The sequence below is a fragment of the Typopeltis vanoorti genome, chromosome 10, assembly GCF_054136105.1.
Source record: "Typopeltis vanoorti isolate ZY-2024b chromosome 10, IOZ_Tvanoo_1.0, whole genome shotgun sequence".
In the NCBI taxonomy this organism is placed as follows: Eukaryota; Metazoa; Arthropoda; class Arachnida; order Uropygi; family Thelyphonidae; genus Typopeltis; species Typopeltis vanoorti.
The window spans coordinates 71,260,582-71,275,086 of NC_143558.1; the positions used below are offsets into that span (position 1 = coordinate 71,260,582).

At 35.2% G+C, this 14,505-nt stretch overlaps 1 protein-coding gene across 3 annotated transcripts in view; it reads left to right on the forward strand.

Annotated features, from left to right (window-relative positions):
* Window positions 1-14,505, forward strand: part of LOC150102499 (transcription factor YY2-like) — a 222,848-nt gene that overhangs the window by 161,633 nt on the left and 46,710 nt on the right. Inside the window, exon 7 of one of the 3 annotated variants that reach the window (XR_016548911.1) lies at window positions 8,004-8,288. The exons of the other annotated variants lie outside the window; for them this stretch is intronic. The gene's annotated coding sequence lies outside the window, so the exon portion shown is untranslated. Of the gene's footprint in view, window positions 1-8,003; window positions 8,289-14,505 lie in introns of those variants that run through there. 3 annotated transcript variants of the gene reach the window in all.

The following is a 14,505-nucleotide window of genomic DNA, read 5'->3' on the forward strand; positions in this document are numbered from 1 at the left end:
GTTGCTAGTAGCAGTGGTCGACATGGAAGACAGAAGTACTTCTCGGAAAAAATCCTACACAGCGCAGTTCAAGCTTGAAGTGGTAGAAGTAGTGAGGGAAAAAGGGAATCTTGAAGCTGGTAGATTGTTAAGTGTTGGAGAAAGTAGCGTTCGTGAATGGCGAAAGGCTGAAACAGTCCTGAAATGTTTACATATGAGGAAACGTGCTATGAGGTTTAGAAGGTGCTTGTGGCCAACCATACAGAAAGAAAAAACTGTTTGATTGGGTTGTTAGTAAAAGAGCTAAAGGTATGAGAATATCTACAATCCGTGTGTTGCAGGAATTGAAAAAAATTGCGCAAAATGATAATATAAAGGATTTCAAGGCCAACCCATCTTGGGTTTTTGGATTTATAAAGAGAAACAATTTAAGTATGTGCTCCTCCACTAGTGTTGGTCAAAATTTGCCGTGCAACTGGGAAGCGAAAGTAGCTAAATTTCATTTGTTTCTGAGAGAAAACTTGTGTGGGGTTGATGAGGTTCCTGTAAATTTTGACATGCCTAGTTCTAGGACTTTGAATCTGAAGGGAGCAAAAGAGGTTTCAGTTGCTACAACACGGCACGAAAGGTCTAACTTTACTGTGGTTCTCTGCGTAACTGCAGATGATTCCAAACTGCCACTGATGGTGATTTTCAAAAGAAAGACTGTTCCAAACTAATTCCAAGGATATTATTGTTACTGCTAATGATAAAGGTTGAATAAATTCCTTGGTTATGAAATTTTGTTTGGAGAATGTGTGGCGAAAGAGAAAAATGGCATTTTCAACCCAAAATCTTTGTTAGTGTTGGATTCGTGTAGGGCACACATGACAGCAGAAGTTAAAACAATTGTAAGTATTCCAAATTGGCCATCATTCCAGGTGGTTTAACAAAAAAAAACTCCAACCCCTTGATCTTGCAGTAAATAAACCATTCAAAAACAATTTGCAGGCTGAGTGGGAAGACTGGATGATGAATGGCATTCATGGATATAACAAAACAGGGCAGATGAAAAGAACGTCATATAAAGATATAGTTACGTGGATTGTATAAAGTTGGGCTACTGTAAGTGAAAACTGTGTTAGAAATGGTTTCATTAAAGCACCAAATTCAGTGGTATCTGGTGACAATGATTATGAAGCTGAAGAAATACCAAACGAAATTTTTAATGCAATTGATTCTTTAAATATTGAGTCTGATGAAGAATTTTTTGGATTTGAATTTGATTTACCTCTCATACCTTTCAAAATTTATACTGCGCATGTTAATTTTTAACGAATTTAGACTTTTTTGTATAGTTAACACGCACATTATCTATCGAAAAATACGGTACTAGTGTAGCGCTACAGGTGTAGTCACATCATAAGACTGCAGCAGGGAGTAGAAAAGCCTATACTTCTGTACAGCCACCTAGAGAGCATCAGCATAGTGTTTCTTGACTGGAGGATGGAATGCATGAGGATAAATTTTCCAGATCTGTAGTGGTGTCATACATCCATTACCTAGTCTAGCCATAATTACTGTCACAAAACTAGGACAGTGCATGAACCTTTAATCTATCAGTAAATCATTTGCAGCTTTAAGCACATACGATCCACATGTATAACATGTATATAACACATTGATATGTGGTCTCATAAACCGAAGTTTATGAGACCACATATCAATGGTGACACACACACACACATCATCCAATGGGAACACTACTACTGCTAGCTCCAAATCCACCTTCAGGTTGGTAGTGCTGTTTCTTGCAGCCTATTCTGATGTGTGGTCAGATACATTTGCCTCCAACCACTCTTATGTAGTCCTCACCTTCTGTGCAAGGCCTAAGTCCTGTTGGAAGATCCACTGCTTAATGTGAAACAAGCCATTATACAGAGACCATGCAACAGGTTCCAACACAGTGTGTTAATACACTTTGGTCGAGATTTGACCCCTTTCTCATAGAAATGTACCTTGGATACCCTAGATATGTCACCCCCCAACCAAACCACTGATGCTGGGTGGTATGTCATGCTGTGCGACTATCCCGGGCATATACCTGATCATTTTGGTGGTGAAAATCTTCTCATCTTTGTGTTTTTTGTTTGCCGCCAGAGAAGTGCCTTTGATTTTATTACACTCTAACGTGTAAGCTCTGGTGTTGGGAAGTGTCCAGTAGAACAACGATAAGCTCTCATGACATCACTTTCCGCATTCTCACAGTATTACAGCGAAAATATGCCTTCACAGCTCTCACAAGCTGTTGCTTCCTAATGCAGCATGGTCGACCTGTTCTTTGGCAGTCAGATATGTGTTATGTATTGTCGTAATGGTTAATAATCTGATATACAAACATCCTATTGATTCTGAGTTTTTAGCATGTTGTGAAAATAACAGGTAGCTGCTGCATTTCAACCTTGTGAAGTGCTATTACTTTATTATCATCTGCCTATTCTGTGTTAAACCATCCAGCTAGACAACTCTCTTTCTACTGATAAACACGTGATTATTGGCTGCGCATAGCACCACTAATGGAACCAGGCTTGTGCAATTCTGTCGGCATTGTAGTGGTGTGTGTGGGTGGGGGGGGGAGTTGTAACAATATTTATGACAAGATTGTATATGGTGAAATTATGGTGCTTCTTTAGTGAAGATGCAGATTTGTGGAAGAATTTCAAATTTATATTTGCTCTTGTGAAATAAGGAAGCTTTATTTATTATCACTGAATCCTGTGATTGCCCAAAGCATGTCAGCAAGACCTGAGTGGCTGCAATTATAGTTTCAAATGTAATTTCTCTCTCTCTCTCTCTCTCTCTCTCACACACACACACACACACACACACACACACACACACACACACACACACACTCAGATGGCAACATCACTTAAAGATAGGTCTCTTGGTATCATTCTTATCCAATACTTTCAGATGTGACCAAGAGATCTATCTTTAAGTGATCTATTATCTATCAATCTATCATCCTTTTGCTATATTATAAATATAATGGAAGCAAGCCTATTCAAAAATAAATTTAAAAAATGAGATAAGTGCCTAACATTGAACTTTTGACTTATTGTTCTCTAATTGCTGCTTTCTAAAGTAACGAGAAAACTCATTAACTGTCAGCTAATTAGTGACTATCAGAATGGATTCTGTCAATTCTGATCAGCAGCAGATTTCCTTGTATACATTATCCACCTCTGGACACGGACACTTGGTGGATAATGTATGGGCAACTGCACATGTTTCTTGTGCAGTTGCACTTGACATTTCTGAGGTATTTGATAGTTCTTAGCATTGAGAGAGGGCTTCTCACTTTGTCTCTTCAGTTTTCATATTAATGTAGGTGTTCCACAGGACACTGTTATTTCACCCAACCTTAAACCCTATTCAAATGCTTACTGATGATAACACTCTCCATTCCTCCTGGTTATATGACAAACCTTGTGATGTTCAAACATCTCAAACTTCAAGATCATGTATGCACTGTGCACTGATCTCCATACTGTCCTTTGATTGATAGGGTGTTAATCACCTGAGCACCTTTAATGCTTCCAAAAATTCAAATTTGTTTTTTTTTATTTCTTCCCAAAAAATGACTTTAATTCTTTTCCCATTCCTCTTACCTTTGATAATGCTTAGCTGAGCACTCGTAATCAGATCATCTCACTGCTGGAATTGACACTTAGTTCATGTTGGAGATTTAATGGAACGTTTTTCCTTTGCCATCAATTCTGGTTATTTTTCTTGGAAGAACAAAATCTACAAACAGAGTGAACTGCCATCGCCCCCTCTCACCCCTCTTGCCAATTTTTACATGGAAAATTTTGAAAAACAAGCCAAAAACTTCTCCTCTAATACCTGCTATCTGGCTAAGATATGTAGGTGATGTGTTCTCTATTTGGCCTCATGGCCCAGACACATTAGACCCCTTCCTCAGTCACCTCAATAGCCTACATCCAAGAATCCAGTTTACAATGGAAAAGGAAAATAACAATAGTTTATCCTTCCTAGACACCTTAGTAAACGTCTTCCTAATGGTAACCTTTCTTTCTCTGAACATAGAAAACCTACTCATACAGGCAGATACATTCACAAACTCTCTCACCACAACCCCTCTCAACAATATGGCATTGTTAAAACTCTAACCAATAGAGCTCACAATCTTCGTTCCAGTGAAACCGCCCTGTCAACACAACTCAAACACATACACAACACCTTCCTTTCCAATAGCTGTAATGACTGCAAAATTTTAAAAATAATGAAGTCCTTCCTTCCCCATTCCCCGACCATCTCTTCATAAATGCCATTACTATACCTTACATCCATGGCACATCAGAAAAAATAGCCAGGTCACTAAAAAAGTGCAACCTCCATACAGTTTTTAAGCCGCATCATAAACTTACTACCTTATCCTTTCCACCAAAGATCAGCTCCCTCCTCTTTCAGTGCCTGGTATATGTAGAGTACCTTGTTCCTGTACGCTGGCTTACTTCGGACAGACAGGCAGATCAGCAACTATCTGGTAGAAGAACGCAAGTCATACATCTCAATCACGATTATGGTCAATATAGCCTTGCATACCATGTTTTGGACAGAATCTTCTGAAAAAAAACACCATGCTCCACTATAGTAAATTCAAAAAAGAAAGAATGTTTTTTTGATCCTGCATCTGCACTCAGGAATCAGCCTAATTTAAAACAAATATGGTTGCATAAAACTTTCCAAAATTTGGGAAACATTAATTATCAGGGATCCCTCTTTACATCCTAGGCCTCCTGCAAATGTCCATAGAGGGCGCACCACCTGGATAGGACTTTAGTTTCACTCGCTTGTTTCACTTATCATTGGATTATATTTGTGTGTGTTGTTACAAAAAGATTTTTGTAATCCTTGAAGATGTCTCCTCTGTAACTAAGACAAAATATTGGAAGCATTAAAAATTAGTTTTAATCCTTTCTCAGTGCTGATAATATTCCATTGAACCTCCAACATGAATTCTGCACAGCAATTAAGCCTTAACACACTAATACTGACACTTTGTTTTCCTAGCATAACCACATCGTTTCTCTAGCATACTCGACTATAAAAAACTTGGCATCCTTTTTAACAGAAGACATCACTTTCAGCTTTCCAGCTAACTAACTCTGAACAAATTACAGATATGCCCAACCTTAGAATATTTCTCTTACATTTTTGGTGCCCCTAAGACCTAAAAATTCTTTGCTCTTCAGAAAGGGTATTTTGACTAATTGATGACCATCTCTCATCAGTTTCTCTCCAGCATCTTTTGTATAGATGGCAATTTCATTTTCTTCCAGTGATATTTCCATGGGTACTGTTCAGTAGAACTGTATCCATCATGGCCCTGTTTCTGATAAATCTACATTAACAAGAGCAACAGCTGCCTAACATCCTTTTGCAGCTGCTTTGCTGATTTGTCAAGTCTGTTACTCTTATTCATCTTTAATTCTGGCTACCTTGGATTTGCAGTGCTGTCTATTTATGAAGTATTCCCTTGAAAAAGAACCTCAATAAATTACTTCTCTCTTGACCCCTACCAACATACACAGCACTGATTTGCTGTAGACTTTTGCAGCCTTTTGTGATGTGTATGGGGAGGGTGGGAAGTGAATTAAAGCAGACCATACCAATTCGGCTGAGTTGTAAAATTATTATACATAGTAGTAGTTTTTGGTATGTGGTGAGATATTGCTAGTAGTAAGTGTGTTTAACTAAATATGAAGCTAGTTTGTATGTGGGGCAAATCAGTATTATCCATAATAGAGCAAGCTTGTGGAGTTTGGATATCTCATAAAATTAGAGGTTGGGGGAAAAAAAATCCTTAAAATTCCAGACTATTCAGTGGATATTATTTGTTCTTTCAACCCAGTGAACTTCATGGCTCCCAAAATGTTGTTCTATCTTGCATCATCAAAGGAAGACCACACTTCACCTGCCATCTTTGTTAATACCCAAAGCTCTACACAAGATCAGAATATCACAACTATTGGAAGCATTAAAAATTAGTTTTAATTGCAGGCATAGACTTCTGTGGCTAATTGGTTCAAAAGACATATTTCGGTGATTACACCACATTTTTTTATTATTCAGACAGACAGGAAGATCTGGAGAAATACGCATGGCTGAACACCAAAAAGACGTACGGTACAAAAGGGAACAAAAAACGGGTCTTGCTTTCCATACCACTTCCACTGGACACGATGTACTCTGCAAAAAAACGATGATGTCATACATAGAAAACAACAGTTATATAAGAAAATTTAAAGAAGCTGCTAATATGCTAAAAAAACCCAACCCAATGCAATAAAAATCAAGGTTTAATTCTCCATCAAGTGTGGTCAGCTCTAATAAAAAATCTACCTCAATCTGAGCTCGGACTGTATGAACGAGAACAAGCACACGTGACATCGTCCAGTATTGTTCAACGTGGATAACGTTATATATCTGCATTCTGTTATTTGAGTTTTATGAATAGCCAGACAGTTTTGATTTGTATTTATTAATTCTCTTGTTTAAACTTTAAGTTATACTATTTACCCCTGAAGATGTAAATCCTACAATTTACAAAACTTGTATGGAACTATTATTTAAGTGTTTTATAGAACTGAATAATAAAAAAAAATGTGGTGTAATCACCGAAATATGTCTTTAGTTTTAATTGTTTCTCAGTGCTGATAATATTCCATTAAACCCCCAACTACCTCCAAAAAACTAGGTTCTCTTTCCTACTCAAAACATTACTTCTTTTCTGTACAACATCTAACATTGTAAATCCTAAATCCACCTCACTTCAGAATACTTTTCCAGATTTGGGATGATGCTCTTAAAATCTTCCTAAAAATTCTCAATGGTGTCTCAAGGAGTAGCAGTCTTGTTAATTTATTTCTCTACAGATTCAATCCAGTTACTTTCTCATAGGCATTGTTTTTTTTATCTCTTCTATATGTATGTTATATGTGAGATAACTCACCGACCTGCCTCTACTTGGGAGCATATGAACAACTGCTGAACTAACTTTTCATCTTCGCGCTGTTTTTCACAATGACTGCAAGAGTATTCAAGACACACCTGTGTGGCCATGTACCATTTTGAGATAATTGTGATTTTAAGTTAAGCTTGACAAATTGTTTAATCTTTTATCAGGCAAATATAAACATATTTATCTTCTGCATTTTGATCTTTACATTAATGGAAACTTCAGGAATGTATACACACTATATTAAAGCACCTAACACTTCACTGTTTTAGGCTACATAATAGCTAATACTAATTTGCTAGCTTCATATCTTGGTGGGGTCAGAAATTCCTGTTTTTGATCTCCACTTATTAAACCTTGTAATTAGTTCTACCACTTTATATTAATGTACTCATTCTTAAAAAATACTAGACTAGTTAACATTTTATTACTGATGTAAACCTGTTTGCTAGTAATTGGTGTGATCTTCATTATTTTTGATAGAATTGTTGTTATAGTCGTGTGTGCTGACCAAATCTCAGAAATTTTGCTTTCATCATACTTGTTTATATTTGGTATTATATGAAGCAATTTCATATATATGAAACTGGATTTAAAAAATAAAAAAAATCCATTACATCCACTGTGGGGAAAACAGGTTTTCTGATCAAGAAAATCTAATTGATCATATGCAGATATTCCATAGGATCAATTGGAAAGGCACACAACTCTTTCATCAGAATAAGAGCATGTATTTGTTAGGTCTGTGTTGTGGGGGGGGGGGGGGGGGGGGGCGGCTTGTGAGACCTTCATTCATGAAACAACCAAATATAAATAAGAATGATCTAAATTAATTATGAGGTTTAATAATTGGGTCAGAAATAACAATTTCATTGGCTGATGTGATGAATTTATTATTAATTCAGGCTAGGTAAGTTATAGTTTTATACATTATGTAGTGTTTGAAGACATGTGCTTGTTTTTGTGTGTTGTGTACACAATTAATGTATCCTTACAGATGCCGTTTTCACACAATGTTAAGTAAATTTACATAAGTTAAATCTGATAGGCACAATGACTTGGGCCGTGTGTGTTCACAGGCCTGGTTTGCCTGCTCTGAGGGACGAAAAACCAGAGTTTCTGTCTGAAAAAACCCTCTACCTCTGTATGAGACTGGCTTCATCTTTAGTCGAAAGATACCAGATAAAGGTTCCTCACATCATGGACAGGAATTGAATCCAGGTCTTTCCAACCAAAAGGCTTCGTCTGTACTGACTGAGCCATAGGGGCTCTTCTAAAAACTATATACATGGTAAATTAGTGACTGTTAAACTATTTTGATCTTAGTCCTAAATAAAACTATACTTTTTGAGATTTTAGAGCATTGTCATTCACTCACTGACTCATTGGTTTGTTCAACATGTATTTAATCAGTCTACCAGACCGAACATTCATGTTTTTCACAGACTCCTACAAAACCAATATTATTCATTTCTTTTATCAGACCTTTTCTCAAAATATAAAACTTAACTTCATGGGATGAAGCAGTGCTGCCTTACTTAGCATAGATTTTTCCATTCATCCTCGCTGTTTCACTGAATGCCTCAGGCAATGTAATTACAAGCACAAATTCAATACCAGAGGTGGGAAAAGGTTTCTTTTACTATATAAACAAGAATGTATCAAAGTAGAGCTCTTTATTAATGTTAGTGATGGAATTGTAGAAATCTGAAACTTTACAATTTCAGATTTCTCCAATTCCATCACTTGTTCTTAGAAAATAATTCATCGGTATCACCGGTGTCCTTCAAAGAGAAGAAAAATATATCCATTTAGTGTTTCTTCAAATGTTAAAATAGAACAGCTATTTAATATCTCCTTGTTCACTTGTTGATAGTGTCAGCTTTTCAGTTAAATTTTTCATTCACCTTAATAAGATTTTCCTTTTTGGAATCTTTTATTAATACATTGCAATTGTCACGTTTTTCCAAAATTTACTTTTAAAAGAGAATGATCTGGTCTGCATTCTGAAATTTTACATTTTTTCTCTCTCTCTTGTTACCTCAGAGCTGAATGCGCTCTCTTTCTATGTCAGTTATCCATCAGTCTCCTCTGTGAGCATGTATACTTATTGAACTAAGCGGCAAACAAGAAGTCAATGACTGACACATTGTCAGCAAAAGGAAAATGTCTTTACAATAAACAATAGATATTACATACAATTATATAATATCTGGTAAGTACATTAATCTCAAATAGTTTACTTTTTTTTTAACGTAAATATCAATTTCTCATCAGGCACATCGCAAGTGCTGATCATATGTGGTTGCAAAACCAAAACTGGAAAAAAATAAATAAATAATAATAATGTAGAGAAGCAATTGTAAAAAGATTCATAATTGTAACTTATGGTTGTATTACAGTAGCCTGCAATAGTACTGTGCTAGTTGCTTTAATGTAGTGTGTATACATTTTCTTTCACTATTTTCTAATGCTGAAAAAGGAAACTTCATACTTCAATGCCCAGAAGTGCGATGGGGGGGAATTGTTTGTTGTCTCTACAGTGAGGTTTCCAAAATTATCTAAAGTGTAGGTCTGTTATAACAGATACTGATTATCTTCTCATCTAGCAAGTTGAATGGAAGATTCCATTCAGTAAGGAATGGAATCTTTATTAGATTAGATTTTAATTCAGTAAGGGTTGATGAATAGATGCAAAAAAATGGCTAATTAAAAAAAATCAACTGTCTATATTTTATTGAAAGTGATGATTCATTGTGCGTTCAATCATGACCAATTCTGAAGTAATCTATTTTATATTACTTTAATTGAAATCCGTCCATGGTATAGTCCAAAACCAAACATCTAAATTAGTGTGTATATTACCGTATTTTTTCGTGTATAAGACGATACTTTTTTCTAAAATTTTTAGAGAACAAATTTATACACGGGTGGTAACCGGTTGAGAGACCTGCGGTTGCCGTGCTGAAACTGCTAGTACCTTGTCTCCATGAACAGGCTTCCGCCAATCACTAGCCTTTGTTAACTCTGATTGACGTCATTAATGGCTGATTCTGATTAACCAATCAGAACTCTGAAAGCATTCATACTTCTGCAACTCATTGGCAGGGTAAGTTAATGCATTAACAATATTTTGAGCACTAGCCCATAAAAATGTCTGGAAAAAAAATAAAAAAAAACGATTGTCGTATTCTTCAAAATTCAAGTTAAAAGTCATCAATTACGCAAAAGAACATGAAAATAAAGCTTCAGAGGGACAGTTTGGACCTCCTGAGTGTATGATTAGACAGTGGAGACATTTAAAATATTGATTTCTTAATTTTGGGTTGGAAAAAGTAGAGTTTATGTTATACACGGAAAAATATGGTAATTATCAACTAATACTCTTTAACTTCTGGATAAAGCAGATAATGCAGTAATTCAGTAATCTACTGTTTAACTACCACATTGGGAAGGCAATTTGCCGTTCTGATAGTTGAAGTAGAGTTACATGGTACTGTACCAGAAGTTTGTTGACATGGGGTCGATTAATTAAAGAGTTCTTATTTTGTAGGTCAGTTACATGGTAGATTATGTAAATAAATATTCTTTTTCAGATGTGTGGTTACTTTGGCTATCTATTACACCTGCTGTAACCATGTTTTTTTTTGGTAATTAAATTTGAATGCCTATTTGAAAAGGGATAATACAATAATTGTCACAAATAAGGAAGGTAATATAACATTTTTATTTTTTTTTTATTAATATTTGACTCTTCTTCGTACAAAATGTGACATAATTAGGAAATGACAACAAACTTGATAAATTTGCAAATATTTCAAAGTTGAGTGGACAGTGATATTTTCACTGGATAAACAAATACCAGTATATCAAAATTTAGTTCAACTACACAGTTTCGCTAACAATTAATGCTAAAAAATTCCCTGTTTTGCTGTTTAGTACTTTGTGGGCCTTCCTCTTGCATTTATTACAGCTTGGCATCAACAAGTCTTTGACATAATCAATTTCCTGATGGATGCAACTGTCAATTTGTGGTTTCGTACACTTATAATGACTTATTTTTTTTTTTAATTCAGGCTCCATTTGGTACCACAAATTCTCAGTGGGGTTGAGATCTGGGCTGTTTCTTGGCCACTGTAGTTGCTGAATCGTTCATTGAGCCGCTTATTAACCTGCAAGAAAAATTAAAGCTTATTAAAATGCTAAACTCAATTCATATGGTACATTTTAGAGTTATAATAGCATTACTTACACCTTTTTTTGCCCTATGATAAGGGGTAGAGTCATCCTGAAAGATGCAGTTCAATTGTTACAGTAAAGTGCTTTCTGATGGTGCACAGCAATTCTTCTAAAGTTTTCAGGTACACTTGTGCATTCACTGAGCATTTTGTGAAATGCAAGCAACCAACACCAAAATGCAGCCCCAGATCATCTGATTGGCTGAGAATTTGACTGAACCACACATTCAGGGTTGAATTTTTCCCTTGATTGTCTTGAAACTGTCTGCCGTCAGTTCCCTGCAGGTTAAAATTTTTCTTGTCAGAAAATATTACACTTTTCCACTGATCAGGAATCTATTTGGATGCTCTTCGCACCAGTTTAACTGAGCTAATCTGTTTTTATTGATAATGGCTTTTAGGGTGCCAGGCTATCAGTCCTGTCGAATGAGTCTTCTCCTGACAGTTTCCCACAACTCTATTCAAGCCAATGGGAGATAATCGTAATTTTAATTAAATTTGACAAATTGTTTAATTCTTTATCAGTGGAATTAGTATAATATTAAACATATTTATCTTCTGCATTTTGATCTTTACATTAATGGAATCTTCAGGAATGTATACATACTATATTAAAAGCATCTAACACTTTTACTGTTTTAGGCTAGTTTTAGCCACTTTAATTATATAATACAGCTCATTTATATCTCAGTGCTAATACAAAATTGATAAAGTATTAAGACAGAATGATACTAGGGATTAAGCCACACTGCAAACATAATTGTATGTTGTGAAAAATTGTCAGGCTTATTTTCCAGAAATAATTATATAGCATTACGTAACGTCCAATAACAGTCATATGTTGATACATTGCAGAACAAGAGAAAATTACTTCTTATAGCAAAAATAATGAAATGGCATATAAATGTAAGGAATTATCTATATAAATTTGTTCTCTGATGATGATATAAAAATAGAATATATCTTTGATGTGTTTTTTTTTTTTCCACTAGAGGTCAGGCCAGTAGAATAATAGTTAATCAAATCATTGTCACTTTGGCTTACTGTTTGAAATGCAATATAGTTTCTTTGTATATGTGTATAAAGTCAAAACGTCAGGAAATTTAAAGAAATTATTTCTAACATTATTGTAGTCTCCGTAATTTTACTGAAATAAATGCTGATCACCGTGTAACGCTAAAGCAAAGGATATAAATGTAAGATCTGGTTTTTGCTACTTATGTCCAAGGAAGAAATTTCATAATGTAAACATTTGCTTGCTATTATTTGTTCAAAATATTGCTATTTAATCATCTTTTTAAAAAATAATCCATTTACAGTACAAATTAATTAATGTGCAGTACATAATTGCTAGCCTGGTTGGCCAAGTGGTTTAGCGTATCCATTCTTAACCAGCAGATGTGGGTTTGAATCCCGCTTTGGGTGGATATTTGTCATATATGTGGATATAAAGATCCACCCAAAGCAGGATTTGGGTGGATCTTTAGATGGGAGATGAATTTCATTGCATGATGTGAGACCACTATCCCACTTATTGGAGAAATTGTTGAAAAAGACTTGAAAAAGTTGCATGTTTGGTCTCTACAGCAGGGTTTCTGTGTTTCCAGTTAAGAAATAAAAAATAATGCAAAAAAAAAAAAAATTAATTAAAAAATCCTCAGTCCACACACAGTATGAATGTAACTTAAGTTCACAAAAATAACACCCTTTCGTGGGCATGAACCATATAAAAAATAAAAATACTGCTAATTTCTGCCATTTATAGAAATTAAAGAACATTCCCATTTCTTAGTGTTAGCTTTAGTTTCTCTAGGACAGGAGGATGTGTATATGTATGCATGTAGTGCATATATGTACTTATATACACATCCTCCCATCAAAGGTATGCACTTAGTATCCTTTGAATTGTATCTTCCTCTCCATAGAATTGACAGAAGTCAATTCTATGGAGAGGAGGGTGTAGATAGATATTTAAGCAAACTCAAGATTTTATAGGCCGCGTGGTTAGCTGAGTGGCTATGCACTTCGCAACCATATATCTGGGAAAGGAATGTCCTGGGTTTGATTCCCATCGCTGACATGAGGAGCTTAGGATCTGTCTCAGACCTAACCAAGTTAGCCAGTCTTGGGTGTGGACTGCAGAGTTTTTCTCCCCAGTTTATCTGGGGTTTTCCTCCTGCAAGCAGACAAGCTGGCCTTGAGAACATAATGCTTCTACAGACCTAGGATACCCCGGGACACATAGGGCCAACTACCTTATTCTTGTATAGTAGTTTGCGGTTATAAGGAATAGAAATCCTCGACACCGTAAAGGTAAAAGAGGAAAAGATTAAGAAAGAAAGATTTTAGAGCGGTAAAATTTAATAGAATTCTTTCAAAAACATGTTCTAGAAAAAGATATACTGTCCTCTGAATACATTACTGTTTTGTTCTTTTGAGTGTTGCTTGCCTTTATCAATATAAATCTCTTTATGACATCGGAAAGCCATTATTTCCAAGTACTTGCAGAAATGAGTCCTCTCCCTGTCAACTATAGGACTACATGCTTGTAGAATATAGTTATTCTAGGAATGAAATAGCTGTTCATTTCACTTATCGTTTTTTGCAGAAAGAAAGCACTAGACTTACTCAGACTAATGAAATACATGTATGTATAAAACATCATTTTCTTTTCAAAAAAAAAATGCTTTATGTAAGAAATCATTTCTGCTGTCCCGTTTTCGATTGCATTAAAATAATTATCCTTTGAATTTCTATGAAGATAAGTTATTCAAAATACATCTTCAAAAAGCTATTTCATAATATGTTACTTTGTATTTGTTTGAATGCAGTGAGTAACTACATTAGATATTATACGTCTAATTGATGAAAACACTTTCAAAAGGAATATAGTGCTGATTGACAGAATCTCTGAAAATGCCTGTTTTCAAAATATCAACTTAACCTAGCAAATTAGATTTACACCTCTAGAAAAATATCATTCAATCTTCGAAACAGCCTTCTTTTAAATAACACAAGTAAGCATTGCCATGTTTTGTCATTTTACTTATTAATCTAAAAATGCTATATAGTGTGGTTACAAATTGTCCATTTGTGGTTCCATAATTAAGGAAAGGTATTATGTCAAGCAGTTATTACTTTCTGCCTACTCATATTTTGCTAGTAAATTCTGCTCTGATAATATGCATATCAGTCATGATCAGACTGTAGCATAAACGGCATGTGGTTCTTTAACCACAGCTGTTGGTACAAATACTATTT